This window comes from Dermacentor variabilis, unplaced genomic scaffold (assembly GCF_050947875.1).
Source record: "Dermacentor variabilis isolate Ectoservices unplaced genomic scaffold, ASM5094787v1 scaffold_16, whole genome shotgun sequence".
In the NCBI taxonomy this organism is placed as follows: Eukaryota; Metazoa; Arthropoda; class Arachnida; order Ixodida; family Ixodidae; genus Dermacentor; species Dermacentor variabilis.
Window position 1 is genome coordinate 2278034 of NW_027460324.1, and position 4929 is coordinate 2282962.

The following is a 4929-nucleotide window of genomic DNA, read 5'->3' on the forward strand; positions in this document are numbered from 1 at the left end:
GTTCTTCATCTTGTATCCGGATGTACGATTGCCGGTCGGAGAGAAATTGCTTAACGTATTGAAACGTGTTGTGTTCACAGTTGGTTTGGGAGAGGTGCACCAGAATTATGTCGTGTGTGACATTGTCGAAAGCCCCCTTCGAATCGAGGGCGAGGACTGCCTTGTCGTTCACGGGGTGTTCGACGGGATTTAGAATTTCGCGGTCTAGTTGAAGCAAAACATCTTGCGCGGACCGGTGCGGGCGGAACCCGAACATGGTGTCTGCGAAGAGGTTTTGGTTTTCCAGAAACTCGGACAGCCTATCTCGCACCATAGTCTCCATCAGCTTTCCCGCACAAGACTTGAGGGAGATGGGGCGGAGGTCGTCCGTGGTTATGGCTTTGCCGGCTTTCGGAATGAAAGTGGCCAGGGCGGGTCTTCCATTCGATTGGGAGGGGTGCTTCACCGAGCCAGATTGAGTTTATGTATGCGAGGAGCGCCTCGTAGGCCGGATCGGGAAGGTTGGCAAGTAACTTCACTGTTATTTTGTCTCTTCCCGGCACCGTTCCTCGCTTCATTTTAGTGAGGGCCGCCTTCAGGTCATGGAGCTGGAACGGTTGGTCCAGCTCCGCGTTCTCGGAACCTGCATACGAGTACGCTGGCCCTCTGGGTCCTGTTGTATACAGAAGTATTGATCGCGTACCTTGCATGCTAATTTTGATATGTCTCCGTCGAAGCTATGGATAGCACGTTGGAGATGTTTTTGTGTCTCGGCTCTGGTTTGAGTCGGATCGATCAAGGCGCGAAAGAGACGCCAGGTGCTCCGGCTAGACATTTGTCTAGCGACCGTGTTGCATCGGTCCACCCAATTCGAGTCTGCGAGCTGGGCCACGTACTCTGCCGCTCGTTGGCTGAGCTCGGCGATGCGAATTTTGAGCTTCCGACTGTGTTTTTGGCGGCGCCACCTGCGGACGAGGCTGTGCCGTGCCTGCCATAGGTGCAGGAGGTGGTTGTCAACCTCCGGCGTGGCTTCCGATAGTTGAACTTGAGTTTCTGTCGAACGAAGGTGTGAAACCAATTCTTGTGACCACGCGTGGTAACCTTGTTCGTGGATAGGGGCCGAATTAGTGTAGTTTTGCCGGAACTTCGTCCAGTCGGGTAGGCGGGCTTGGGCGTGGGATCTTGCCAATGGTTTGCTTCTGACGGTTGTGTTGAGTATGCAGTGGTCACTGCCGAGGGTTTCCTCGGTATTGGCCCATTTCGCGTGCCTAACGTTTTTGGTGAAGGTAAGGTCCGGACACGTGTCCCGAGTCACGGAGTTACCCTCCCGCGTTAGATGCGCAGGGTCGGTGTGAAGAGTCTGGCCCAGCGTGGACGCAAGTTCCGCTAGCTTGCGCCCGCGCTTCTCTTCACGCAGGTACCGCCAGAGTGTTCTGTGAGTGTTGAAATCGCCCACGATTACCAGAGGGAACCTGCCCGCAGCCTTCAGGGCGCGACTGAAGAGGGCTGCGAAAGTTTCAGTTTTGAGCTTGGGAGAAAAATAGATGTTGAGTATATGTAATGGTGCGTTTAGTTTCTTAAGCGGAAGAAGGGTGACCATCACATAGGAATAATCAGCATTGAGTTCCAAATCAACCTGGTTGGCTGTATAATTTTTCTGCACGCAGATACAGGAAGAGGGGTCCTGCTGGAACGTGGTATAATTTGTAAGTGTGGCGCCACTCCCTAGCTCCTGGAGGGCAACCAGCACGGGGAGTGAAGCGAATGTTGACAGGAAAAGCCGGAGGTGCGCCCGTTCGGCGCGGGAGCGGAATCCCCGGCAGTTCCATTGGGTAACTTGGATGGGGGTGGCCGAATTGGTACGGGGACAGCGCCTAATTGGAGGGCTGTCCGCCATGGTCATTGAAGGGAAAGACCAATTGCAGGGACGCGTCTCCGGAGCCAGCATTCACGGGGAGGGGAGCATCCTCCATTCCAGAGAGCGAGCAGCTGTCATTGTCTTCTACTTCAGTTCCAATGGTGCGGCGCGACGTTTTCGGACAGCGGCCAGACACGTCTTTGATAAGACCGCCGGTTCGTCGAACGCCAATCGAGGATTACGCGATCTGTTGTGCGACGATTTTCGGTATGTTTTCAGTTATTTTGGCAATGGCGGAGGAGATTGCCGCGGAAATTTGACTTTTTAGGGTATTGAAACGGGCGTCCATGCGTGCCTCTAGACGGGCCTCAAGGGCAGCTTCCGCGCTCAGTGCTGCCTTTGGTGCCGCGGGCTCACGCTCCATAGCCTCGGTTGCGGGGTAGAGGGGGGAGTAGCAGGCTGTTTTACCTGCGATTCCAGCAGCGCAATTTTCTTGAGCAGCGTCTCAATTTGGCCCTCGAGAGCTGCTATCTTGGCTTGTTCGGCACTGCGTGCCGCAGGGGGGAGGAGGTAGGGGAGGAGGAGGAGGCTGCCCTGCCCGTATCGCTCACCTGTGTTCCGTGTTTCACGGCGTTGGCCCAGGTGGCGACGCCGACGTGGTGGCGACCTCGACAGCTTTCCAGTGCCGCCGTGTGGTTGCGGCTGCGTCGGTGGTCGCTTGCCGGCTCCTCCAGTAGGTGGCGCCGGCTTCTCGGTGTTGCTGGTGTTGCTGTCGTCCCGGCTCGGGGACTCACCGGGGAGGCCAAGATGGCGGCCCTTCTCCTTGGCCGCCATTTTTCTCTTTGTCCTGCCCTTTGGGGCAGCCATCTTGTGTGTGCGGAATTTTGCCGCACACTCCCGCGAGTTTGTGGCGTGTCCACCGCCACAAACAGAGCACCGCGAACACACTCGTGAGGGGCCCGCACCCCCTCCACAAGCGGGGCTTGTTGCCCGCAGAGTCCGCATGTGTCCTGCTGCGTGTTGGGACAAGCATCCGCTCGGTGGCCGACAGCCCCACACAGGCCGCAGGCCGGGATTGTCCGGTAGTAGGTTTGCACTGGGATGAGCATGTTCTCATTGTGCACAAAACGCAGTTTCTCCCTCTCGGCGAAGGTTACCCGTGCTTTGTTAGAGGAGCCGAATTTCCTCACCTCGATGATGGTGCCTGCTCCCCAGTGCACCTGCTGCCGAAGCGATTCAGTGGTGTCAGAGTTGCCGACGACGATGACGCCCTTGCAGACATCGCCTCCGTCTCGTCTAAGGTATCCGTGGAGCGGAATCGCCCCACGCTCGGTGTGGATTGAGAAGTGCCCGAGGAGCTGATCTGCCGCCGCCGGGTTCGGGGTGTGGATCAATATGAGGTTTTGTTCACGGGACGGCAGAACCGTAACAGACCTTGCCACCTCAGACCCGAGGTAGGCCGTAATGGCGGCACCGTAGCGGTTCTCCGAAAAGGCTTGGTGCAGCGACACATGTTCGCGTGGCTTGAGCACGACCACGAAGTCGTCAGGGCCCGGTTTTGGAAATGGGCGAGGCTTCCAGTTGGTAAGGGCCTTGCCTTTGCTTCCCGCAGCGCGCGAGGCAGGAGGCTGCGTCTTGCCGGCCGGTGTGCCGGAGGCCGGGGCGGCGGTGGACGCCGCCGTCTTGTCTTGAACGAGCGAGCGACGCGCGACCGCTTGATTGAGAGATTAGTGCCGAAATGTCGGAATAGGAGCGGAGTTTTGATCTTCTGATGTTGAAACCGTCATCCAGGCAATGGCGTCGGGATTGTAACCCCTCAGGAATGCCGCGGGAGCCGTCATCTTACATCGGGAAGCCGGTTCCACACCGCCGGGCGTCGGCGTCGCCGTGTGGCCGAACGGCGTCACCCACATAGGCGGGCGTAATTCGGTTGTAAAAACTTCAAAAGTGGTCCCACCTGCTGAACATTAGTATCCACATGGTCCAGATGGTTTGCTGCGTCGATTGACGTTGGTCTTGTAGGGGTGCAGAGGATTTAGCCGGGACTCCAGCCGAAAATCGACGGAGCCGATAAGCCACACGTCTGTCGCCGTCGCGCGCTAGCAGCGTCTCACCAAGTTTCTGGAAAGTTATCGATGCTTCTATCCCCTGTCTGTTGTCGCCGAACCTGGTGTTATCTGATTTCATCGCCTGACGCGAATGGTGTAGAGCTTTGTGGAAGGCACGGCGGGTCCCAACAATTAGTCTGGAACAGTCGACGACTGCTGTATAAAAGCCGACGTGCTTGACGCGCTGATCAGATTTTCGACGATCGCTGACTGTTTTCGCCGCTCTCGTTGTGCTTTAAGAGTAGCCTGTTTTGTGGACACATGTTCGCCCAATAAAAGCTAGGTTTGTCTTTCACAGTATTGCTACTGTGTTCTTTAACGTCTACACCACGTGGCACTATGAAGCAGGATATAAAGGCCAGCCAGGCACCACTTCGGTTGGACACGACTCCGCTGAAAGGATGAGACGCTTACCGTTGCTGTTTTTCCAAGTTGGTTACTTCAAAGATGCATCCTGGCTAAAATTCAGCCATCACTGCCTTGTTGCGGTGTCGCGCCCGACCGAATCGCATCATAAGATGTGGCGTTTACTGCTGTTCTTTTCATTCTCGCGCAAAAATTCTGCATGTCTGTTGTTGCTTTCGGATGATATTGAATCAAATCCCGGCCCTAGCGTCGAACAAACACTTGAAATGGTCCTTGAAACTGTGCGTATGCTAGAAGTGGGTCAGAATACATTATTAGGTGAAATTAAGAGACTGAGCGAAAAGCATGATGCTACCGATAGAGAAATCGCTGAAAGCTTGACAGAGAGATTGCTAACTTTGGAGGCAAAGCTTGTTTCACATTCCCCCACACTGTCTAACAGCTCTGATCATGCTATGATTCATTTGCCAATCAACTTCTCGCAGTAATGTCAAGGTGTGACGAAGCTGAGAACAGAATGCGACGGTGCAATCTGTTGTTCTTTGGAAACCCCGCCGAGGATAAAGAGTGTTTGTCAACTACAGAAAGAAAAATTATTGTCCTATACTCAGATAAGTT

At 55.2% G+C, this 4929-nt stretch overlaps 1 pseudogene; it reads right to left on the minus strand.

The window, feature by feature from the left end:
- Positions 1–2224: 2224 nt before the first annotated feature.
- LOC142568095 (uncharacterized) lies at positions 2225–3678 on the minus strand (annotated as a pseudogene).
- Between the last annotated feature and the right edge of the window lie 1251 nt (positions 3679–4929).